Source organism: Leiobunum rupestre, chromosome 3, assembly GCF_980474605.1.
Source record: "Leiobunum rupestre chromosome 3, qqLeiRupe1.1.hap1, whole genome shotgun sequence".
Classification (NCBI taxonomy): Eukaryota; Metazoa; Arthropoda; class Arachnida; order Opiliones; family Sclerosomatidae; genus Leiobunum; species Leiobunum rupestre.
The window spans coordinates 35,168,478-35,183,545 of NC_143386.1; positions in this window are offsets into that span (position 1 = coordinate 35,168,478).

Genomic DNA, 15,068 nt, shown 5'->3' on the forward strand with positions numbered 1-15,068 from the left:
TCAGTGGATTTTTTCCAGGGCAGAAACCATGACTGACAACGTCCTTCCAAAGTTAGCAATTAAAATCAACCTTTTCGTATATATTAGCTCCTTACGCCTTGGCTTGAGCTGGTTAAGTGTAAATTACACCTCTCCCAAAATTAGGCTCATCGCAACTCACCGGCGACGTCAGCAATAATTTAGAGAAAATAAGGTACCCGTAATTTATAAATGAAGAATATTGGAAATCCAATTTTTCATGCCCTCATCAGGAAACGCGTAGGAAGGATGATCTACACTGGTTGTTTGGCCTTCCGGTTTTCTAAGGAATGCCAAATCTGTCTATTTTTAGTTGAGTGTTAAAATATAATATAAAAATTCAACGTATATTATAAAGGTAACTTTTTGGTCTGGGTAGTGAGTTCACGACCAGGGTCCTTTAAAATGTATACTTATTTCATCGGCTTCAGTAATATGATAGTTTGGGAAAATTCGCGCATTGTTCAAGGTAAACCCTTTAAAATAAGCTTCAATTATTATATTAAAATTTGAGACCTAGGCCGAAGCGAGTCGATATACGAGAGGATACTACAAAGCATATATTGATCGTTTTAATTTGTCCTCTTACATTGTTAGTAAAACCCGCATGATTACAAATTTCGTGCTGTTATCGCTTTATGCAAAAGGACGCTTCATTAAAACTTTCCAAGTTCTTCCGTCAATATACGAATCTACATAGAAAACTATGCCAAAATATTATTTCGCGTCATTACGTGTCAGCAAACGAAAGAACTCAAAGCCATTATTGATCGCGTAATTTTACTGTTGATGGTAATTTCACTTTCACAATTTTCTTTCTCTCTATGTACCTCACAGAAAGAGAGGAAAAGCAAGTAGTTCAATTAAAATTTTTATGTTTAGAAAGCGACTAACATCAGAAGTGCAAAAGAGAAGCAAAATCAAAACGTAAGTAACGTAATAACATATAGTACGACACTTCCCAATGATTTAAAGCTAATTTTCGGACCGATCCTTTCCTCGACACTGACATACTTTCTCAGCTCCGACGTGAACCTGAAACTGCACGGAGTAGTATATTATCGTCCTTGCTAGTAGTTTATTTCATATTTGGCATATTTAGACACTAGGGAGCTCTGTGCTGAGCTAAACCGTGATTACTCAATAACTCTGAAAATCAGTTAGGTGACACTTAAAGATAGTTGTCATACTTATTAAAATGATGTTTCTTTTGATAAAACAAAAAAAATGGAAAAGTGGCACACGATTTCTTAATTCAACTTAACGACTTCTAACGAATATAGTAAGAATCTAGATATACATTTATCAGATAAGTTTTTGATAACGATACCACCTGATAGTAGTAAAGCTTACCTCGAACCTCAAAATTCAAGACCAATCAACAACACCTTATGAGCAACAAACAATATTGGAGATTTTGAATTTTAATCGGATTTTGACCTTGTTTTTGTCTTGCTGGGCTTTGACCTTTAGTTTTTCAGGTTTGAGTGATTTATGCGCCGGGATTTGAATTTTTGTTTTCTAAACATTTAATCTTTTCAAGCTGAATCAGGGATTGCAAAACCAAATGTTTTGAGTGGGAACAGCAAATACACAAAACAAGTTGAACCAGAACTACGACTGTGTCCTTTAAGAATTTAAAGCAATATAAAGTGTGATATTTATGTTTATTATGTTACCTATGGTCTGAGACCTAATCGTATCTTTCAAATGATATGTTACCTTCTTCAGAACTCGCTTATTCCAACCCCGTGAATCCTCGTAACATAATTTGTAAACGTTCCCCTTAAATTGGTTTTCCCCGCGAACATATGCGCCGTAAATCCGGTGAATATTATTTTGGATTCTATTTTCAGCCACCCAGTAACAAATCACTCTTCGATATAAATTGGAGGAAGTGAAGGTTATTTGAATCTAGAAATGGAGTTCTCTTAGGTTTCGACTACATACAGCTACCACAAGCGATAAATATTGAAAGAATTTTTGCTGTGAATCCGGCGTTTCGTTTTAGCCTATATCCGGCAGAGGATGTCGCCTTGAAGAAAGCCTCTTATAGAACAGAAGAAAGGTTGAATTTCATGTTATTGACAAGGAAAAGGTGTCTTTTTCGAAAGGTGAAGAGGGCAGGGTGTTCTAGTTGAGCTTCCCCGAGAACGAACCATACACGCACTGAAGCGAAGAAGCAAAAATCTTCTTTGGAAATCGATTATTATCCCTTTCATCTCTCCCCTCGAAACGAAAAAGCGATTTCAGTTTGAAGAAAATAATTTTTATGTAGCATAGCCTCCGAATTTAAAGGGAAAACGAAGTACTCGGTGAATAAACTTTTACCAAAATTTAAGCTGTCTCGCATTCTATCATATGTAATATAATCACCCGTAAGTATGAACCTGCGTAACATTTCCATAGAAAAAACTATCAATGAGACCTTATTTTACATGAAAAATCAGTAAATGGAAAGGTCTTATATTCTTTAAGCTTTGAAAAGATTTCCATTTAAACAAGATCTCGTGGACACTAGGTACGAGTTTAATTATAAATTAACGCGTGAGGAAGTGGGCGCGTTTTAAAAATCTGCTTTCCTTGCTTCAATTTCCTATCTACAAAGTTGATATCGCGTTTTATATCACGAAGTTGAACGTGAAATAATCGACGCCATATCCCGTGAACAAGGTTTCATTAAAGTGTTGGTTGCACGAAAAATCGATAGTAATAAAAACGAATGAATGCGGGCTTGTTTTGAAGCCCAGGACGTTCTCTTTCCAAAAATGTCATTGTCGAAACAAATTTCCAAGCCTAAGTGTATTAACTTTGAGTCCGAAACTGACCTTTTTCGCTCCCCAAAATCCTGAAATTTTCGGCGAATTTCTCTCCTCCGTAGCACGAGCAATTTGGGGCCAATCAAAGCTGTAGTTTTATTCCTAAAATAGAAGGAACTGAAGTGGAGGGATTCTGTTTACTTGTAGAAGTTTTCAAACCAGAGGTTTTTAATCATAATATTAGGCTTATTATAGAGATAAAAAATATATTTTTTACGCGCGCTACGCGGCGCGCGCGACCCGACGTTTTAAGAAGAATTTACAAGGAGCCTTTGGTTTCATATCGTTTTTCTACTACGTAGGCTTGTGTATGCCTATTTCAATTACTACCACGTAGTACTTTTTCCTGGGTGTTAAATCAACCTGCTTTTAATCCCAGATGTAAAGAAATGTATTACAGACAATTAGCCAATGATACGCTTCGCATTTTCTGACGTCATGGGTGCCGAGAAGTCTGGAAATTAGCCGAAAAATTCGATTTCCACCATTTCGACTTCTTTTTATAATAATTCAAAGACCACATAACCGATTTTGATGAAATTTTCTGTACTTGCTATAAAATGTTTGCTCTTTCTAATGAACCATTAATTAGCCCTAGCTAAAATTTCGTGCTACCAACACTTTAAAGAAAATAACTTTATACCATACTTATGTTACATATGATACTATCAACGAAGGAAATTTTCAAAAGTCAATGAACTCTAGAAACACATATAAAAGCGGTTTACGGTAATAGTGAGGGTAGAGAGCTGTAGCATGAAGGGCTATCCACTACCCTCCTACACATAGTAGCCCGGCCACCCGATTTAATGACAATAATAGTCGCTACATGACTTGGGCCCATGGTAGTACCTTGGGTATTAGCTTAGCTGATTATTAACACTATTTGAGCAAACGAGTTTTAGTTTTATAAAAGTTTTAAAATTACAATTAAATTGAATTAATTAGTCAGCCTCATTTTAAAACATATGAAAATAATTATTTTTAACTTTTTCCAAATATCACGTATCTCGACTGGCTTGACATTTGCTATTAGGTAGCGCCTCAAAGTTTGATTAAGTAAATTTGTGTCCAAAAACGGTCATTAAAATAGCATTATAAGATGCTTTCCCCGACCAAATAATAGCGCGGAAACACCCCGATAAATGTCCGACTTTGATTGATCTCATTTCTGGGATTATCAGGGTTTTTTCGTTCGGCGGTCGCGGACTAATGATTTTGTAATTACATAAAAGTGATGAGACCAAAAAGAAAAGGAAAAAAATCAATTCCCCTAAATGGAGGGTCGCGCTGTCGGGCAATTCGTTGCCACGGTAACACCTCCCGCGCCCCTGATTGTTGAAAAGAACACAAAATAGAAAGAAAATAACACGCTTAAATATAATTTTCTCTCCAAGTCGAAGAAGTATATAAGCCCAAAATATGTGTCGTTTCTTAAAAAGCCGTCGCCTGAAAAGAGAACAAAGCTTTACCTGGAAATCCTTTTAGGTAGAGCGAACCGTCCGTGTAACATCGAGAAATGCTTTCATATGTTTCCCTTAAGTGCTTTTTATGAGCAGCTTTCAGCTCGAAATCGGGAGGCAATCAATACGGTACTCGCGTGAACTATACAGTATATAAGTGTTGCGTTCAATAATTGGCTCGCTTATTCGTTCGTAATTCGTCGCTGTATAGTAGGCGTCACTTTTTATCTCGCTAGCAAAACCCCCATTCTGCGTGAGATTGCTCACTTAGGCCAATAGAGGAATTTCACGTCGGTAATTGATTTAAAGGCTAAAGACAGCGTAGCAAAATAAACAAATAACATACCGATCGATTTATTGAAACGAATGAAAAAGCGATGCGTGACAAATATTTGTCCCTTTGGCCAAATTTGTATTCTTGAGGAAAATACGTGAATTAAAATCGCGTTTATTAGCTCTAAGCTTTTCTTATAGTCAAAACGTTTTTAACAAGATTCGCGCACCTTTGAACCAAAATTATTTTAAATCTAAAAAAATTGTATTTTTTTTATAAATTCTTCATTTTTTCCAAGAAAAAGGTACAGATTTATATTAACTGAAATAAAGTAGTGCAATATTTGAGCATAGGAGAAAAGAAAATACATAAAAAATAACTAATAAAAGTAAACTAAGATAAGGCTTCATTAAATCTTAAGAGCCACTATCCAACAATAAATTTGAGTGGTAAATTGGAGATCTTCACGAAGAACTTTGTCGGTTGAGCTACGTTCACACGTAAGCGGTAGAAAACGGTTTAAAACCATTAAGCTTTGTTCACAAAACTTATTCGAAACGTTTTGAATCGATATCAAGGCAAAGTGTGATCGCAACTTCAGTGAAGTCCGCGCTGTACTATCCGTTATTGGTGTCGGTATGAACACCACAGGTCAAACAATTGTTATCATTTTACCTGTTTTGACTTCTTGTATTTTGTGGAAATGTAGATACAGTTCTTCTTAGATTTTATGTAGGTAAAATATTCCTTAAGTAAGTGCCAAAATCCTAGTTTAAAATGTACCGTCATGTAGTTATTGGTCTAAGGCAATTGATAAAAGTTGATATAAACCCCTAAAACATCATAAACCAAATCTGATGATTTTGAACGCAACACTCATTAGTGTTTTCTTGGTGTTAACCTCTTCGATTTAAATTAAAACAAATACTGCCAACTGAAAACTTATAAATACCTACAATCATAAAACCCTAATGTTGTCGCTCTGTTCAGTTATTTTGTTGTCCTATTTTGTAAGTACCAAATTATCTGGCTTCAAGTTGATTCGGGAAACCAGTTTTTCTTCAATACTGTACATTAATTGTTTTTATTTCTTCGAAATTTGGGTATTTTTTTAATAATAATTAAAATCAGCTTCCGTTTTAGTAAGGGTTAATGAAAACTAAAGCGCGAAAATGATCGAGTAGTCTGGTGATGAAGCGTTGGTCAATTCGGGGAAAACTTTAATGGAATAGCGGAAATTTGTTTTGTAAGGAAGCCGTCTCAGCCCCGCCTGGAAACTCCTTTTTCACGGATGTCATAAATGCAGTTCTGAAACGCACCGCGCCAACAGCGAACATTAACGCCAACAACAGTACTTCGTATAATTCTTTCTTCCGTCGAAAGTTGACCGAAGTAAGTCTGCTCAATCCCACTTCACAGATTGAATACTAATTACGCTAAAGCGTCTGCTAAATTCCGCTCCGGATCTGTTAGTTGGCCCAAATAGGGAGACCGCCTTTGAAATAATCGCTCACTCTGTTACGATAAAAATAGCCGCAGCAGTTTCCGTACTGTAACAGTGTTTTGAAAATTGTTGGTAGCAGAAGCTTATAACATATATCTTACGAGGGAAGCACTTCTCCCCCCAAACCTTCCCAGGTCCCCTATGTTTTTGGAAAATGCTTTTTGTAAGACAACATAGAAATTAATCTTAAAGCGACTTTCCAAATTTATTACAGAGGGAAAATGATTTACTAATTAGTACAAATTCCTAAATAACATTTAACATGGTTTATGAAAAGAAATACGTGCGATGAAATTACTAATCCGTGAAAATGCGCGACCAAAGGAATCTGCGAAATGATAGAAAACTCCTTAATAAAAAGGGGGGACATAAAAGCTAAACCTAACAAATTTAAAGTTATGATAAAACTTACGAAATACTTGGACCAATAGGTTTTCGAGAATCAAATTAAAACGCTTGCACCATGAAGATAAAACAGATAAAATTGACTGGTGCCCTCTAGGACCTAGTTTTTCATATAGTCGTGGACAACGGAGTCTTTAAATTATATTTTTTTGTTACTTAATTATTAATGTGATTAATTATTATAATTATAAATAATAATCACTTCAGTCAGCAAATGCAAGTTAAAAATGTATATTGAATTTGTGTATTTTCAATCAAAGGTGGAATAATATATCCCACTTTTGCCTTTGCCAGATGGCGCTATGCACATAGTTTAAATTCTGAAAAGTAGAAGATCATGGTTTGCAAGGCGTAATGTTTGTTATCGTACATAATTTTTAGTTACTTCTGTGCGTTTTTGACAAGAACTGTCTATTCTAATGCCTGTGCAATTAATTCTAAGAATTATTATATACGATCATTGGCGTAGGGGATGGGTTTAAACTATATAAAATACTTCAGAGTCTTCGAGAAGAGGGTGAAATTTTAGTACAGCCAAAGTTACACCGAACTACCCAAGGGGGGGGGAGGTTTACACAGAACCTTTCCCTTTACTTCACCACTGTACATGATATTTTAAACATAACAGGAAATACCACCAAATTTGCTTTATATTTTGATTCTGTAGCCTAAGTTTGGTTACCGCGCTGTTTCGAAAGATAAAGCTTTGTTTTTCTGCGGGTGTAACAGGTTCGGAATTAAAACCATGATTTCGATGCATTTTTTAAATAGCATTCTTCTAAATCTAAGCTATAAAATGAAGTCTTTCTTGGTTAATTTGATTACTTCAATTTAAAAAAAATTAAACCAAAAAGTGTTCAGTGTTAGAAATGTTTGAAGTTAACTTACCATACCAATAGTTTCTTGGTGATTCGGAAAACGCCGATCCCATATTGTACCAAAATTACTTGGGACTTACTGCTTTGGCGCTTATAGCGAATATTGCTCGCTACGCATTCTTTGAGGATCTCTATAATTTTAGCTATAACGTCCGCAACTAAGAAATGCTGATATTGTCAATAGCCACAGGAAGACGCAGTCAATATTGGAAGTCATTCGGAAAATCACAGCAAATTCTGATTAATTTCGAATAAGTTTTGCGTCGCGGCAATAATTTCTGAGCAAATCGAAAAGCTATTGCTACCGTCAATTCTTAAAGCATTCTTGTCTATCGTGTCAAAAAACAGCAATAATGAGTAGTCCAGAGAGTCTGGATCCATGAACCCAACTTTTCATGACAAATTACGTACGGCACTATCCTTAGATTAATTGCTGAATTATGAATAGGTGATTCTGAAATATAATTACGACAAATACATGTATAAAAGAGTTATATATTGGTAGATTGTGGCTCGCGCGATTCCATTCGTATAATAAAAGCCCTGGCAAATCTAGAATTACGTTATATTAGATAAAGGTATTCTTTAAGACAACCCATATTAATACTATCCCAAAGAAATAAATGATACTACATTATGCGGTGTAGAGGGCAGGTGGAAGATCGTCACGAAGTAGGACGTAAGCCAAGTGCCAGGGCATTGGATCTAGGGATCGGTAATTTTTTTAAACGACACAGTATGACCCGTATTTTGGAATGGAAAAAGTGCCAGTTTACCCAATAGGCTAAGTAGGCTACAGCCTATGGGCCCGCGCCTTTTAGGGGCCCCGCGACAAGTTCCGATAACTGATCAATATTATAGAAATTTAGTATTAAAAAATATTGTACAATGTTTTTTTTAATTTAGTGGCAACTACGTCCCCTACTTACATGTAGCTCAGTTCAAAATTATTTCTCTAAAGCGAATACATGACAAACACTATGCAACGTCGTTGCAAATTGAATTTCACATGTCGCTCTTTATGCAGGATTATTAAACCTCTTAAATTACTATTTTTGGTCATTTGAACCGTAATTAGAGCCGTTGTCTCGATATTTTCTTTTTGCGCTTTCCCATCGGTTTAAAGGTCAAACCGCGGCTTTGGTGTTGAAAAAACAAAGACCTTTGTACACAAGCTCTACTCTCGCGAACTATCAACGGTATTTTCTCACACGTAGCCAAGAAAAAGTTTCAGTTTAGGTTTAAAATTTTGTAAAGGATGATAAAATTGGCGAATAAGTAGATAAGTCCATAATGAAAAGGGATAATAAAGCTAAACCCTAAACAAATTTGAAGAAATTTAAAAACTTACTAATAGCTCGTACCGATAGGTCTTCGAGCAAACAAAAACGCAAAACTCGGAACAAATAGATCTTCGAGTGAATAATTAAATAAAATAAAATAAAATAAAATAAAATAGCCAGAAAATCCAACGGTAGACCGGTTTCTACTTATTCACCAATTTTATCATCCTTTACGTATATACTAATCTCCACCACTCTCCCCTATTCGGCTTTCCGTTGCTATGCAACTCGTTTTGAAATTTTTAATATTTAGGCTTAGTTTCTCTATTCGGTGTTATAGTCGCAAGCCAGATTTCCCGCACGGTACTGACGAGTCCCAAACCGGTCTACCGTTGGATTTTCTGGCTATTTTATTTTATTTAATTTAATTTAATTATTCACTCGAAGATCTATTTGGTCCAAGTTTCGCGTTTTTGTTTGCTCGAAGACCTATCGGTACGAGCTATTAGTAAGTTTTTAAATTTCTTCAAATTTGTTTAGGGTTTAGCTTTATTATCCCTTTTCATTATGGACTTATCTACTTATTCGCCAATTTTATCATCCTTTACAATGCAGTCCATAGGTGGTTCCTTTTAACTTAAAATTTTGTATACTAACACATTAAATTTTAAACGTTAAAAAATTACAATTATTACGTTAATTTACCTTTCGAAGTATTGTATTGAATTTGTCTCCGAGTTGAAACCGGGTTAGAAATAGTTTTATGCTCTTCATATACCCAAAATGTGAGCACCCGAAAAAAAGAGGTACCAAAGTGGTGCAGAAAAACGAAGAAAACAGCTAGTTAAATCAAAAAAGCTTAATGATGAAATAAACAAGACGCACAGTCTGCTCCAACTTGGCTTTACATGTAAGTCAACAGAGGATCAAAATGAGCGTTCCGAGGCCTCTTCGGGTACTTCTGCCACTGCCAGCAACGTGATGGTTATAGACCAAATTCCTGAACAGATTTCTAAAGTTGTTGATACTATCCACTTATTGGGTGCAGCTTCAACTGAATTGGAAGTTCAGTCACATCAAAATAGATATAGCCTGGGAACAATCCGACCAGAGTATCAAAGGGACATTGGGTTGTGGGGAAACATTACTGATGAAGTGCGTAATTTTTGGTGTAATAGAGACCCTATGGAATGTCAACACTTTGATAGTGATTTTTCGGCTTCAAGCAGGCAGTGTGAAAACCAAAAAAGAAATTTTTCCAGTTCCATAATATTTCGAAAACATGTGAGTGGTGAAAATATCAAAATAGAATGGCTCATGTACTCTCCGTTCATAGGAAATGTGTACTATTTCCCATGCGTTCTATTTGTTGGAACACAAATAGGCCGAACTCAATTTTCAGATGGGTTTTCTGATTGGAAAACCGCCTCGCAGCGAATGAAAATGCACGAGGACAGTGCAATACATCGTATATGTGTACATACCTTGATAACTAGACGACGCGAACACGGTCGAATAGACAGCTCTTTGGAAATTCAGTTCAACAAGGAACAAGAGTAATGGATCAAAATTCTACTACGAGTAGTGTCAGTTATCAAATTCCTTTCATCACGTGGATTAGCATTTTGCGGTGATATAGAACTCCTTGGTTCTCAACATAACGGTAACTACATGGGTATTTTAGAGTTAATAGCTGAGCTCGATCCTTTTTTTAAGTTATCATTTAGACAAATAATTTGGTAATCAAGGGCGAGGAAAACCCTTTTATTTTGTCATCCACAATTTGCGAGGAAATAATGGGGAATAAGGTACTGAAAATCATCGTTCCAAGTACTTTTCTCTTAGTGTTGATTTGCAATAATTGGAATCTCGATTATATTTAAGAAATCTAGGCAATGGGATCAGCTTATGGTGTTTCATTTCAGGACTATTCTTTCAAATAAATTCATAATTAACCAGTACTTCTTTCTTAGATATTTAGTGTTTTTTTTTTAAATTCTATAAGAAGTTACGGCAAAGTTTGTCTAAAGTTTAAAAAATTTAATTTTAAGTTAAATTGTTTGACAATTTTGTGTGTGGTTGATTTGAAGTTATTGGACATTCCGCAGTGCACACCGGAACACGAGATACGAATGATACTTTCTCCGGAAATGAAATCGGACAACAGAGCGCCTCGGGGAATTTAGGACTGTCTTTCGGAGGAACTTTGGAACTGTCGCTCGGCGAAAATAGATCTTATATTCTCTCTGGGAAGAAGAAAGAGACACAGAATGAGCGGGAGCCGAGTCGGTGTCCGCGGTGTCCGCGCAAAGTGTTCGATCAGAAATCGACCTGCTCTCCGAAAGCGCGTTAATTCCAGGGTAGCCGTTACTTCCAACCGCCCTGGAAAAGGGGTCACGCGGCGCTGCTGCTCAATTAGTCCCTTGGTTTGCTTGCTTAGCAGGTCTGTCACGCGGTTAGCCCCTGAGGCTCCTACTGCAACTCAATCTTTTCCTTTTTGCCGATGCCAAACGCGTTCCGCAAATGGGCTCGATATCCTCTATGTTTGCAGTTGTATATGCTTTTTATTTCTCTACCAAATATTTGTCGTTGAAAATGTCCAGAGATTAAAAACTAGTAAAACATATTTATTTTCGGCATTCATTCTACTTTTTCAAATTAAGTTATTTCCAATAATTGTTTGACACATTGGGTATACTTTAGTATAATACCTACACTGTAGCAGAACTCATGAAGAAGAGTTAAATTGTTTGAACTTTACTAAAAAATTATTACAATTGAGAAGTATATTATATTAGAACCAATGAAATAATTTTAGCCTTGTTTGGACAAAACTAGACATTTATATTATAGTTCAGGAGCGATGTATCAGAATTATTTCCTTTTCCGCGTTTTGAGCACTTGGAACACGTGCCGTCTTTTGAGCATTTTCTTTAATTTAGGCCAAAATAGACGACTATCGGAAGATATCATAGGTTTCGTAGGTTTTTGGCCTAAAAATTAGCTTTTGATTATGGTACTTTATCGATCCTTGGCTTGATTTGTTAGGTTTATAAGAAATTTTTCCATCGAATAGATTTTACTACAACAATTTCTTTTGGGTGGCTTTAAATTGATGTTTCTTTAAACCTAACTAAAATTTAAAAATAAAGAATTAGAAGCCAGTTATAGAGACTGACTTTAAAGGGTTCGCAAAAACTGATTTAAAAATAAATATTTTTTTTATTAAATACATTTATTTTTAATAAACTGTTTTTTAGTACCATGCAGTATCAGTCATATTTTTTTAAAATTTTTGTTATTACTAAAAATAAAAATAAAATGTAATATAAATAAAATATAACTATACCAGAAATACATTAACCGAAATTATCAGCGAACAAATTTTTCTCGGGCGGCAATTTCCCCGTGCGACAGGGGAGGGTTAAATAGGGAGGCCTTGTTAATTTTCCGCCTCCCGCGACTCCAGAGACAATTTCGAATGCACCACGGGTAACTAGACCGCCATCTAGTGAGGCTAAGAGAAATTATTTTATCGAAGAAAATCGTGAGCAACGTGGTCTGCAAACCTAGGCTTAGCCGTGTTTTGTTTTTGATAGAGGTCAGTGGAACTGTGGAAAGCGGTAGCTGCAGCTAAAAGTAAATAAATTTAAACCTTTTTAACTATTCTTACCAGACCATTTATGTATGAATGAAAGTTTTATTAGAATTAGAAAATATACAAATTACTTAATGGAGCTACTTAAGATATATGAAACCCAGATAAAAATATTTAGGCCTGCAGTAGTAAAGAATATGGGAAGACCAAAGAAACAGAAGGCTACGGAAGAAGAAGAAACTGAAATAAACCACGAGAAAAGAGCTAGTAGAAATAAGAAATAAAAATTATGATTTCGTTTACGAGTAAGGCTACATTTACGTTGCTATTCAGTTTTATATTTCAAATAAAACAAGTATAATTATTTTAACAAAAGAATACAAATATTTATTGTTTATAATTCTTAAAGTCAAGTTAGTCTAGTTTTTATTAGTCGTTAACTAGGCTTCATTAATTAATAACAACTGATTACGATGATATTTGTTTGAGCTATTCTTTCCTTGGACGTTGCTTCTAATGGTGACAGCCTTTCTTCCACTGAAACATGATGCACTTACAATTTTTCCCCAGCAGCATATTTCATGTATTTGTTTTTCGAGAAAGTTTCGCTCGGCCGTCGCCAGGTAGCGTATTCAAACCTTCGCCGCGGAGGTGGGGAGGTTCTCTTTTCGAGGAGGGGAAGGTAGCACGCGGCCACTAAGGTGGGGGAAAACGGGGAACTTGCGTCCCGTGCTAAAGGAATAGGAAGCTGATAATTTCGGTTCATTTATTTCTGACTATACATAATTAATTTTTACGTCATTAAAATTAACAAAATAATTTGATTATTTTGTTCGTACATAACATCTGTTATACCATATTATATTTAATGGAAATTGTCTATTTCTTAAAGCAAGTGTCAAAGAATACGTCTAAAAAACTCACGCTTAAATTGGTAGCAATGCAACACGGGTCGGAAAGCATCGTCAATTTCTCAGAAATCTTATCTGACGAAATAAATGACATCTAGTTCTTAAATACTAAATATGCATTGATAAACATTATAAAATATTTTAATTCTTGTTCAAAAGATAAGACATTTATTATAGTACACAAATTGGAAATTAGGCGCCAAGTCTTAATTGGTCAGAAGAAGTTGAACATTGATTGGTTGTTAAGAAAATTTTGGTTTCCCCGTTTGAAGTATTCCTCAATTTTTAAATCACCGAAAGTATTCCCAGGCAATTAGGCCCTATGCGCTTGCACGAATGAGCTCTCGGGAACAAAATAGCTTGAACCATCGAAGTAATACACACGAGCTGCGACTCGATTTAAACAAATTCATAAATCACATGTAGTTTCGTATAAACAGCACTTATTATTTTGCCAGAAAAATAATCAGACATATTATTTTATCACATTATAGACGAAGTTCAAAACTAATTCGACTGAGGAGCTAGTTATAAATTGCGCACCTAATTTCTTATTATCGGTAGTTTCTCATAATTTTTCTACTATTTTCTAGGATTACGCAAAAATTTTATTTTGACGTTGTCAATCATGATTTTAATTTCCAGTTGTTTTTAATGATTTGTCTGTAATTTTTAAGCGGCTTCTCATGATTTTTCATTTACTATTAAGTTTTTCTCATGATTTTTGTGTAATTATCAAGTTTTTCCTCATGATATTTTATTGTTTTTAAGTGCTTTCTCATGATTTATATTTCCAGTGGTTTCTTACGATTTTTCTGTAGATTTACAGTTGTTACTCATGATTTTCCTATTATTTTCAAGTTGTTCGTCATGAATTTCAGTGATTTCTTTAAAATGTTCCGGTGTCCCTCATCTTCAAACAATGTCAGTACGTATTTCGAAAATGGAACATTCGTCTATTACTTGGATTAATTTATGCTAAATAACATAAAAGTGAAGTGACTAGCTATATAATACTTGCGTAGCAGCAACCTCATTATTTTTTTCTATCGAAACGGCTCCTCCGGGCAGAGCTGTCGCTCATTTATTGAGAAGAACGCTGTAAATCAGGCGTGATGTGCAACGGTCCGAGATGCATCACAGATCAATACGTCCTTTTCCGGACTGGGGAAAGCGCGCTGCCTGCATCTGTCACTTGGGGGCTCCCCATTTGCCTTTATTTTTTCCTATCCTGTCGTAAGATTTGTAATAATCTACGTGTGTATATGTTTTAAGGCCACTCGAGGAAGTTACTCTTGCTTATCATAAGTCTATAACTAAGTAACGTAAGAGTGTCAGTTAGTCAAAAAAGTTAATTTATATATATCAAGTGACGTGAAATAACATCACTCCAAAAAAAAGGACAAGTGCCACTAGCGATACACATAAGCAACTTAAAAACCACATATCACGTACGCCTCGGTGCAACTCCGAGCTCGCATTCACTACGACGACGAGACAAATAGCACAATTTTTGGGCCGTTGCTATTTACCACCGACGTGAAATAGTTGCCTATCATATCTAACCTAACCCAACCTAACCTAACCTAACCTAACCCAACCCAACCCAACCTGAACTAACCTAACCTAACCTAACCTAACCTAACCTAACCTAACCCAACCTGAACTAACCGCGCAGCCAAAGCTATTTTCCACCGACATGAACCAAGCCCCGACTTTCGGTGGCAAATAGTCTCACCAATGACGACGGCTATTTTCCACCTTAAATCTGAAGTTTTTTCGTTTCGGTGGTAAAGAGTCTTCGCCGCGCGTTCCGTGCTTTTGCCACCGAAAGTCGGGCTTGTATTTTAATGCTAATTTGCTAAATTGCAGAAATACGCTTTCATAATAGGGTTCTTTTTTCAGTTTATTACAT